The 11,384-nt window shown below is 36.3% G+C and overlaps 1 long non-coding RNA gene across 1 annotated transcript in view; it reads right to left on the reverse strand.

Moving 5' to 3' along the window:
* The window catches only part of LOC117072826, a 77,897-nt gene extending 71,820 nt beyond the window's left edge, over positions 1-6,077 (reverse strand). The window contains exons 1-2 of the long non-coding RNA XR_004432959.1: positions 5,889-6,077; positions 5,535-5,626 (exon numbers count right to left, since the gene is read on the reverse strand). This is a non-coding gene — a long non-coding RNA (uncharacterized LOC117072826). The remainder of the gene's footprint in view (positions 1-5,534; positions 5,627-5,888) is intronic.
* Positions 6,078-11,384: the final 5,307 nt, after the last annotated feature.

Consider the following 11,384-nt stretch of genomic DNA (forward strand, 5'->3'; position numbering starts at 1 on the left):
AAGATATAAATAAGGAAACTTCAAAACACCTATTTGAAAGGATACATATAAAATAAATTTGAAAGTCATAGTATTTATCCACTCAAGTGTGCAGAAATTATCAAGGGGTTGTATTTGTCTAGAAGAGTAAAATATTGTAGATTTACAAAGAGATGGCAGTATTCATCCCAGGAAATAAAAATTATGAATCTCTTTGTTAACAGAGATCTTTATTTTTTAGCAAACATCATGTGAAGTTCCGTGTATGATGGATGGGCTGATTTTGTTAACATGAGCTAGGATACCAGGAGATTAAGGGAGGCTCCTCCTCAGGTCCCTATGGTGAAATAATAGGTCTAAATTAATCATTGTGGACATATTACATTTGCAGTGATTCGTTAGTAATGAACTTGTAAATAAGTCCTTGCTGTTAAATACGAATTTCTTGGTGAGCATATTTGTGTGTCCAGAAAAGAAAATATATTTGTACAGTTACTTTTATTTAAAAAATTAAAATTCATTTTATTAAAGTCACATATATAAAAAAACAGTTCTCGTTAAGCTTTTGGCTTATAGAGTTTATGATAATTCTATTAATAACCTAGCATGTTTTAACAATTGGTTTTAAAGGTCCTTTGATTAATGTTTGTCATCACTTACAAACTTAAACAACTTTAAATACTTCAAACTGTATTTATAAATTAAGTGTATTCAAAATGTAAAATATTTAAATTATTTTACTTACAAAACTTGAGTTCTAAAACAACTTTATATTTAATAAATTAAACTTATTAGCATGATGAATCATACATTCTCATGAATGTTTCAACATTGTCTATAAACCTAGTAAGATTTTATCACAAAACACAAGCCAAAATTGATAACTATTTTATATTTTAAAGGGGAATAACAAAGCTAACTTGCAACTCTACAGAAACCAATTTCATAAGAATTATTATATAAACCATCAAATATGCTGTTAATACCATGGTTAGATTATCTTAAATTTTTTATCACTGACTTAGCCAGTTTTTTGTTGCTATAACAGAATACCACAGACTGGGTAATTTATAAAGAAAAGAAAGTTATACCTTATAGTTGCTAGGGCTGGAAAGTCCAATATCAAGATGCCAGCATCTTGTGTGGACCTTAATGCTGTATCATCCCACAGCAGAAGACATATGGGCAAGAACATGTGAGGGCAAGAGATCAAACTCACAGCCTCAAGCCCTTTTATAATTTGCATTAATCCATTCATGAGGGCGGCACTATCATGATCTAAACACCTCCCATTAGGCCCCACATCCCAACACTGTTACATTGAAGATTAAGTTTCCAGCACATGTTTTTTGGGGTATACTTTCAAACACTAGAAATCATGGAATTCCCAGTCTTCCCAAGGTTGAAAGGCACTTAACTATTAAGGTAATATTTATGTCATAACGGGCAACTTCAGGGAATAATTTCCCTCTCAGTTGCAATTGTTTAAATAACGTAGATTTTAGCTTGGGTGTGGTGGCTAATGTCTGTAATCTCAACACTTTGGGAGGCTGACATGGGCAGCTCACTTGAAGCCAGGAGTTCGAGACCATCTTGGACAACATGGCAAAACCCCATCTCTACAAAAAATACAAAAATTAGCCAGGCATGGTGGCACACACCTGTAATCGCAGCTACTCGGGAGGCTGAGGTATGGGAATCACTTGAACCTGGAAGGCAGGTTGCACCACTGCACTCCAGCCTGGGTGACAGAATGAGACCCTCTCTCAATAAAAAAATTAAAATTAGATAAATAAAAACGTAAAACATATATTTTACCTGGATCACTAACTGGATTTTTTTTTTCACAAGCCTTGATAGAGTATTCCGAATTATCTTTATAATCTAAAGGAAGAATTTTAAAACTAAGATAGTAGTAGGTCTCAGTGCCTCAGAGTCAGCAGAATCCCTGTACACATTTATTACGTAATTATATGTTGCATTTTTGCTCTTATACTGTGCAAATGTTTTTCCTAACACTAAAGATGATTAAATTTGATGCAATCTAATATTTTCTTCATAAGATCCCTAACTTTTCAGATACCACTTCTATGATATAAAACAGTATCTAATAGGATCCTGGAGATCTCTGGTGGCATTGCTTGATTATTCAAGGCACTTCCAAGATCATTTAACTCAGGCCCTTGAAGGGAAGCCTGCTGTGGGCCTCTGAAAAAATAAGAAGGGTGCACAGGAGGAAAGTCATTCTTCTTTAGTTGGATGTTTTCCAGTCTAAATGTGGTTCTGAGAAGACCAAGAGACTTTTTGGGACCCTAAGGAGGCAAGCCTATAATGTAGCAAACATGCCAAGGTTGACAGTGCTAAAATCTGCAAGCATGCTGCCCCTAAGCTTCTTATTACATGAGATACTACATGTCTTTTTGCTCAGCCACTTTCAGTTGTATTTTTGCTACTTGCAGCAGATATCCTTAATAAAATAATCTATCAAAGCTTCCACATAATCAATGAGACAAGAGGTTCAATCCACATAAACAGGATAAACCAGACACAAAGAACCATACTGGATAACCCCATATACCAAAAAATGTCACTAGTTTCAACATAGACATAGCAGTGTATCCCATGCAAAGTATTTATATAGAGTAGATCCAATGCAAAGAGGTCCTCAAGGCATTTATTATCTAGTGGCTACATAAGGTTAATGAAAACAATAAAAACAGATAAAAGCTACAGAGCTTATATCAATAGTGTTTCAACCTAAATACATAAGCAAACGGTCAGTTGGGCTACTTTGTGTTCTGGTTGTCTATGGTTTCAAACCAGCCACTCCAAAGCAGCAAAATGTATTTACTTATGAATTTGGAATAAGGGCAGTGCTCAGCAGGGACAGCTTGTCTCTGGTCTATCAGCAACAGCCAGGGCATCTGAAGGCAGGATGTCGTAATCATCTGTATTAGGTTATTCTTGCATCGCTATTAAAAAAAAAAAAAAAATACCTGGTTGGGCACGGTGGCTCATGCCTGTAATCCCAGCACTTTGGGAGGCCGAAGCAGGTGGATCACTTGAGGTCAGGTGTTTGAGACCAGCCTGACCAACATGTTGAAACCCGGTCTCTACTAAAAATACACAAATTAGCCAGGAGGTGGTGCACTACAGGTGGTGCACTCTTGTAGTTCCAGCTACTCAGAAGGCTGAGGCAGGAGAATCATTTGAACCCAGGAGGTAGAGGTTGCAGTGAATCAAGATTGCACCACTGTACTCCAGCCTGGGTGACAGAGTGAGACTCTGTCTCAAAAAAATTTTTTTTAAATACCTGAGGCTGAGCAATTTATAAAGAAAAGAGGTTTTAACTGGCTCATAGTTCTGCAGGCTGTACAAGAAGCATGGTGCTGGCATCTGCTTCTGGTGAGGCCTCAGGAGGCTTACAATTATGGCAGAAGGTGAAGACGAAGTAGGCATCTCACATGGCAAGGGGCGGGGGGAGGTGCCAAACACTCTTAAACAATCAGATCATGAGAGAACTCACTCACTATTTCGTGAGGATAGCACCAAGACATGAGGGATCTGCCCCCATAACCCAAACACCTCCCACCAGGCCCCACCTCCAACAATGGAGATAACACTTCAACATGAGATTTGAAAGGGACAAACATCCAAATCATATCACCATCCAAAAACCCAGTGTTCAGGGAGAACTCAAATACCTGGGGACTGTCACAGCTGAGGCTCCTGAGACATCTATTCCTGTGAGCCCTCTCCACAAGGTCTCTCCAGCATGCTGAATTAAGGGTAACTGGACTTCTTACAAGATAAATGTTCCAAGAGGAACAAAGGCAGGCAGGAGCTGTCTTATTTTATGACCTAAACTTGGAAATATGTGTAGCCTCAATTTCACCTCATTCTGTTCCTCAGGACAGTCACAAAGGCCCTTCTCAGTTTAAGGAAATGAAAATCGACTCTATCTCTTGAAGGACGAGTAACAGAAAGAGCATGTGGGACAAGAAATATTAATGCACCCATTGCTGATACAGTCTACCTGACTATGACATCATAGGTGCTTCTCAGTTACAGCCAAAGTGATGTCTTCAAAGAGACAGATTTTTAATCAAATCTTAAATAATTTGAGAGACCTTGACTGTCATACGAACTCTATTTTTCAAGATAACACTTTTTAAAGCAGTCATATACGTGTACAGTTTATATCCAGAAGCAAAAAAAAACAGATAGTTCTACTGAGAACTTCTCAATGGCTTCACTATCTTAATTTATAAATAACCCAAATCCAATCCTTGTTCCCCTTATGTACATCATCCAAATAATCTTAGGAGTAAACATTGTGGAAGCTTTTTTTGACACAGAATTTGACTAAACAAACACAAATACCTTCAACCTTTAAACCTTTCCTCAAGCTTAGATGAAGCTAAGTTATAAATAAACTCCAGTGGATTTAATACAGAGAAAAAAGTCAGCCTTAAAGTTCTTGCTTTGATATAAAATGCAGCTCTTTTATGTCAGAGACTTCTGTCCCTTGTGTTCAACACACTATTGTAGTCTCCACCCTGCTTACAGCACTGCTTTGCAAATAATAAAATGAATGCATAAATAAATAAAACTGGCATCTATACAATGCTTTACAGTTTATAAGGCACTTTCATATATTTTGCTTCATAATAACTTGTGACATAAATATTATCATTATTGGATCCATTTAATAAAATAGGAAAGGTGAGAAATCAGTAAGGTAAGTAAATTCCCTGAAGCCACAGATATACTGAAGGGTAAGAAACAAAAGTTGAAACACAAATTCCTATCTTATCAAAAAACCCATGCCCTTTTCACTGATTATTAATAACTTTTACATATTTTCATGACTTTCACTAGGGTATTCATTTCTGGCATGGATTTTTGCTTTGCTGACCCTCCCAAAATATCCCTGAAGTACGTAAAACTATCGTCCTTGGATGCCACATCTTCACTGTCACGATTATTGTTAAATTTTTAATTACTACATATATTATCTTTTAGCTATTCATCTTTCTTCTTATTTACTTGTTAATGTTTCTAACATTTCTTCAATGAATATTTTCAACACTAACAGCTCGGATATAACTACAACTTTTTTTCAACCAAACATGGCTACAATAAGCAGATTATGCAGGCTTTACAATGTTAAGACTGAAAAAAAATTGTAAAAGAAAGGGTCAGTAATCTAGCATCATGTTAATTTATCAAAGTAATGATAAATAGTTAATACATGGAAATACCTAATAACAGAAACCAATTCTGTTACAAGAAAGGGCATATTCATATGCAATGAATGGCCATAATTAGAGTAAATTTGCATATTTACCTTGGGGAAGTTTTATCAGGGAATTTAATTTGCATTTTGACCCAGAATATCTCTAAAAAGAGATATATAAGGAAAAATTGAAGGTTTTTTCCAAATCCATGTATGGCAGAGTTTAGAAACTCCCTAAAACTCCCACTCAGTTTTTCCATATATTAAGGAAAGAATTAAATGTGATAGTGTGCTCTTAACAAGAGCCAATCATTACCTGAAGTGAATGATATTCTCCTCCTTGTTATTCTCCAAGAACAGAATGCCTCCCAGATCCCAGGCTCAGAGAAAACTATTTGGTTGCTGAGACTTCAGAGAAGGAAGGGGAAGGAGAGAATAGAAAAACATAAGTTACCTTGAGAGTTAACTGTGAAACAAAGCTTCCAGATATTTACTGTTTAGAAAACATGGAGACCAGAATATATCTTCAAGATAATATGCTCTCTTTTTCTAGGAGGTCTGTCTGATGGTTAAACAAACACAAAGCAGACTTGGTGGATTGTATTGGAATCAAGGCTCCAAAAACCACAGTCAGTTTAACACTGCCTAGAAGTCTTGGCAAGACTCCTACCTTTGTCTTCCTTTGCGGGTAACTGCTCAGAAGCAGGATTTAGAGCCTAAAGGAAAGGCCTGAATCCACTTACTGGAACTCTGTGTCTTTGGAGCATGAGAGAAAGAAGTCTTCACCCTGCAAGAAGTTGCAAAAGCAAGGTAGAACAGGAGCATTTCATTGGGGACAAACACCCAACTTGAGAATGAGGAGCAGGTCAAGGAACTAGAACAAGGTGTCATCATCCATGTGCTAGGACAGGTGAGTGGGGAGGTAAGTGATGAAGTCACAAACAAAGCAAGATCCCAGTTTCTGGTAACTGACACAAACACAAACTCTAGATAATTTTGAGCCATCCAAATACTGCCCTAGATTCCTTCACTTTCGCCTCCCTGGAACAGGCACATTCCCAAAGACTGAATCAGCAAACAGCCTGGTGGCGGAGGGAGCTGTTAAGTGATCTTAACATGTAAGTACCACAGGAATATTAAGGAACATGCAAAAAGAATCACTCTCATTACCCTAAATTGTCTCACAGATGAAAGACCAGAAGCCTCTATCAGAGCAGAGCTGCTGGTTGAATTCACTCTTGACAAGTGAAAAAAGCACTGGAAGCTGAAACCACTGCCACAAGGACTGTTTTCCACCAGCGTCACTACTGAAGGAACAGCTGCTGGTTGGTACTGGGAGTAGCTGCTGAGGGTGACAGGATAAGAATCTTTGCTGCTGGGCACTGCTTGAAGCAGCAGGTAGTTTCATGCTGGGCACCACCTTCAGTTCAGAAATCTCCAGCTCACTGGAGATTCCATTTTACTTTAAGATTACGCTTGGGAGAAAAAAGAGTTATTCCCCCATGTAAGGGGAGAGTAGAAATTGTTGTTATTCATTTTCTTTCTTACTACAGAAAAAAAATAAAAATTACTCATGCCAATAAAAAGACCTGAAAATCACCTAGCCCTCACATTTCTAGCCAGAAGAAAGAGGGACATAGAAAGACAGTCACATACATACAATTGTGTGAAGAACAAGTTCAAAATGAACAGGCTTTGGAATGCCTTTTTTTAAGTGTCATTCTTTTTCTAAGCCTCTAGACTGAGGTAAGTTGTTCCTAATTCTAAAGAATACAAAAATTAATTATCAACCTTTTCCACAGATGGTAATATTCCTGTAGTCATTGCTATTGTTAAAGGCCAATTAATCCTGTGCTAATTCTATAAATAATTGATTTTTTTTCTTTCTTTAGGTTTTTAGAATATAGATCTTTGCTTTCTGGTTTCGGTCAGTCCTGGTTTTATTAAAATTAATATACCTCAAAAAAAACTAAATTTGTTACATGTTTTAAGTGTATTTCCAGTCTGTGCAGACTATGACCTCTGCTGGGAATTTTCACTGAATTTGCAGTGAACAGAGAGTTTTAGTTCCATCACAACCTAAAAACAAGAAAATCTGACACCAACACTCAAGTCCATCCACAAATGACCACTTTTTAAAGCAAGAAATATGAACAAATATTATAAATATTTATAATATTTAATTTAATTTATAATTAAATATTTATATTTGTTCATATATTAAAATACAAATATGTGAATTAAAATATAAAATGTATTTTAATACTAAGGTTGAGAGTAAGGATTTACTTGACATGAAAGCTTGCAGCATAATTCTAGGAAATTAGTTTAATCTATATTTTTAAGTATAAAAAAGTAATGACTGCTCTTTGAAGTAAACATTGCAGAGAGACATTAAAGAAGATGAGAGCTATTGGATTAAAATATATTTTTTCTCTGCTCAGCTCAAAGCCTGATTCAGGTCAGGAGGTGATATGGCATTCTAGATACATCACTGCGGATATTTTTTCTTTTTTGCTAGGTATTCTTCCCCTCATTCCTACCTCAGGATTAATAAAATTTTAGGAGGAGACAATAGAGTTCTACCTCTTCTTACACGGGTAGAGGAATTACGTATTCATTAAGTATTTGTTGGTGATCACTAGTTGAAGATTTTATGCTTAAATCTTGCTATAGATCAACTTGGGTTGTCATTCTACTATGGCAATACACTCAATAAAAGTGAGACTATATAGGCATAGTGGTTGCATTTAAAAGCCCTCTTTTATTAGCTTTAGAAATTTGGGATCAGAATACATAAAGTAAGATCTGGCATGCGCTCTCTCTGTAATACTGTTAAACACATGTAGTAAAATATCTTTGATAGGCCCATATAACAATTTTCGCTATAACATAACTTAGGTGATGAACCACACACTGAAGATTTGAAGTGATAAGAGTAAGTACATCACGAGAAACACAAGCTTAATAACAACAAAAAAGAATAAGTACAGCAAAGAATATCAAGTATCATTTTTAAAATGTGAAACTATAAATTTTTAAAAATTCCTTCATTTTTCAAATTTTAAATAATAAACATGTATAATTTTATAATCAAAAATTAGACATCTAAAATATATAAATATAATATATTATCAATTGAAAACATTAAATAACCATTTAAGCAAAATTTTACACTTAAATCTAAAAGAAGGCCAAGGGTGGGAGGAAAGAGAAAATTCTGTTACTGTCATTGTTTCTTATTTCTTCATGATATGGTGATGAAGTTGTGCTCTGCCCGGCCCAAGTCTTCCTAGGAGCTGGAGATGAAATAAGTCTTCTGGGCTCCTAATTAAAGTTAGCAACACATTCTGGTGGTCAGAATTACAAAGGTGTCTCAGGAACCAGCTGCTTTAATCAAGTCAACAAAAATTGAGTAATGTCTTCATCTCACAACCAAGGCTGCCTCCCTCCAGACAGTACCTTTGAATAAGATATCATTCAAGCACTCTTACTTCAGTAACAAGATCTATGCCCAGAAACTTGATGCCTACTTCTTAGACCTTGAAGAGACTGGTATTTTTGGTGTCCTCAAAGTGAACATCCTATTTAGCCTCAGTCTTAGAATAATCATATTATATTTACTCTCTAGTCACTTAGAAAAGTAATGGCTTAAACTAGAACCAGGATCAATACTCAGATGTCCTAAAGAAGTCCATCTCCCATTGGGAAATATTTTGACTTATTCTCTCCCTCACTTCTAAGATGTCACCAAAAGATGAAGCACCTTCCCAACCCCCTCTACACAGACACACACACACACACACACACACGCTCCATCACACCCCAAAACGATATAGATGTATTTGACTTTCCTGAGAAAGTCTCAAGACTAGTCACCATCAATTGGAAAGAATCTTGAAGGTAAGTAGAGGAGACTATCAATCTGTATAACTCTGATGAATTTTGCAAAGTGTTGATTGTCTTTTAAGTGTGTAATAGAGTGGGAAACGTGAATAATCTATTTCACGTAAAGAAGTCTCAGCATGACAATTTTCCCATGGGATAAAATAATCAAGGAAGAGAAATATTTTCTAAACTGTATTAGATGACTTCACAATTAGATTACATCTTCCTTCAGGCACCACTGAGTGCTTCCCCTACACAAAAGAATGTGGTATCTGTTTCTTGTGGGTAGTTAGTTACTTGAGAGAGGAAATTAAACATTTCTAAAAAGCAGAATCAAAGGGGTAAGGGTTATAAGAATAGTAAAGAAGAATGAAGAAGAGGTCCTAGAAAGCACTGAAGCAAACATCAGAAAAGAGGGTGAAAAGTGATGCCCTGAACTTTACAGGGGAAGAAGAAAGCAAGATTGAGAGGAAAAAAGCCACTAGAGGGGGCAGGAAGTGGTGTTCTCTGCTTCCTAGAAGGGAAAGAAGTTACAAAAACTGAAAAAAAAAAATGAAATCCTGATACAGTTCACCTGCTAAAAATAAGGATTTGTCCAGGAAAAAGGCAACTGCTATTTAAATGAGTAAGAAAGGATTCTGCCAGAAGCCAGCATTGGAGCATCCTCCTCCTGAGAATTGAATCATAACAGCGAACATTTATTGAACACTTGCCGTGTGTGCCAGGCACAGTTCTAAAACATTTTATATGTATTAACACACTTAATCCTCATAATAACTCTATGAGGAACTGAATCCAAAGCAAATCTGGGAACAGAGTACAGGGTGGAAGGCAGAAAATCTCTCCTGGCCCCTCAAGGATTATGACTGCTCTCGTGTCATTCCTAACACTGAACTCCATGAACCTGGACATTGTGGGATTCTTGATCACTTTCTGTAGGCTGCAAGTCCAATGTTTTGTTTTCAAAACAAAAATAACTCCTTAATGAAGAAGGTAAGCAAAGCGTGCTCTAATATCTACTGTATTTTCCAGGAGATATCCACAGTCAAATATGATGCCAGGGATGATTCTAACAAAGACTAACATTGAAGTTCAATAAACACTGACTGCTTCAGCCTTATGTTTAGAAAAAAAAAATTTTTAGCCAAAGTAACAACAAATAGGAAGACAGAGTCACATCTCTGAGAATGTTGTCTAATGATAGTTTGCTTTGAGCTTTTCGAGGTGGGGGGAGGTGGAGGATTTAAGTTTTAATGGAACTATTAGGTTTAAAAAAATAAGGGGGTAATTAAAAGATGTATTTTTAAATGACATTAGAAAATACAAACTAAAGAGACATTCATCATACTTGTTTTCACCATTTCTTGGTGATTCCTGAGTTTCTATTCAGAGAAATACACAAAGAAAATGTGTTAAAACATAATTTTTCTATTAAAAAAAAAAGTTCAGCCGCTTCACAAAGGGTGCCTATACTCTTTATTTCAATTTCCTGCAAAAAATTTCTCTCTGCTCTTTCAGCAGTATTCTTTACCCCTTTAAATTTCCAAACTCTGTTCTGCAACTGTTTTATGATTGTTTTCAAAGGCTTCTGGTAAAGTACTGGAGAGTGTATTTGTGTGTGTGTACACACACATACACAAGTGCATTCGTGTGTGTGTTTTTAACAGTAAAAATAAGAAACTACCTTTCCATTTGGGTTAGAACTGAGATGAAATGAGGAATGGCCGCCACCAAGCAGAAAATGTGCTCACTTTATGTATGCCAGTTAATTACGACACTTCAGAGGCATTTCCGAAAGGATAAGGCAAGCTGCATAAATTTAGCTGTAATCCAGGCAGGCAAAACTAATTTGCAGGGGATGGCCTTATCAAGCCGCTGCAGCTTTCTCAGAAAATTAACCTTGGATATTTGGGCCCAATTCAGAAAGTGTTTGATTTTTTTTTTCCTTTCCCTGCTCAGCATAAGAGAATTTTTGAATCAATACAATACCCGACTTTTAAGAAGCACGATGAATGCTGTAGGCAGTTCAGAGTTATTACTGACAAGCAAAAATATATTTTTACATATACATATAGATGATTGTCCTTCATGCCCATTATCCTGCCTTCTTACATGTGCATCAGAGGGTTTACCAGTGTAGGTATAAGGGGTTTCTCAGATTAAGAGAAGGGTGCAACTCATTTTTAATGTACTTAGAAAAATTCATCAAAGTTCATTGCAGAATAAGTCATGCATACTGACTTGTTCATTCCAGTGGAAATGAAGAAATCCCCATAAA

The sequence above is a fragment of the Trachypithecus francoisi genome, unplaced genomic scaffold (assembly GCF_009764315.1).
Source record: "Trachypithecus francoisi isolate TF-2019V2 unplaced genomic scaffold, Tfra_2.0 Lachesis_group4, whole genome shotgun sequence".
Classification (NCBI taxonomy): Eukaryota; Metazoa; Chordata; class Mammalia; order Primates; family Cercopithecidae; genus Trachypithecus; species Trachypithecus francoisi.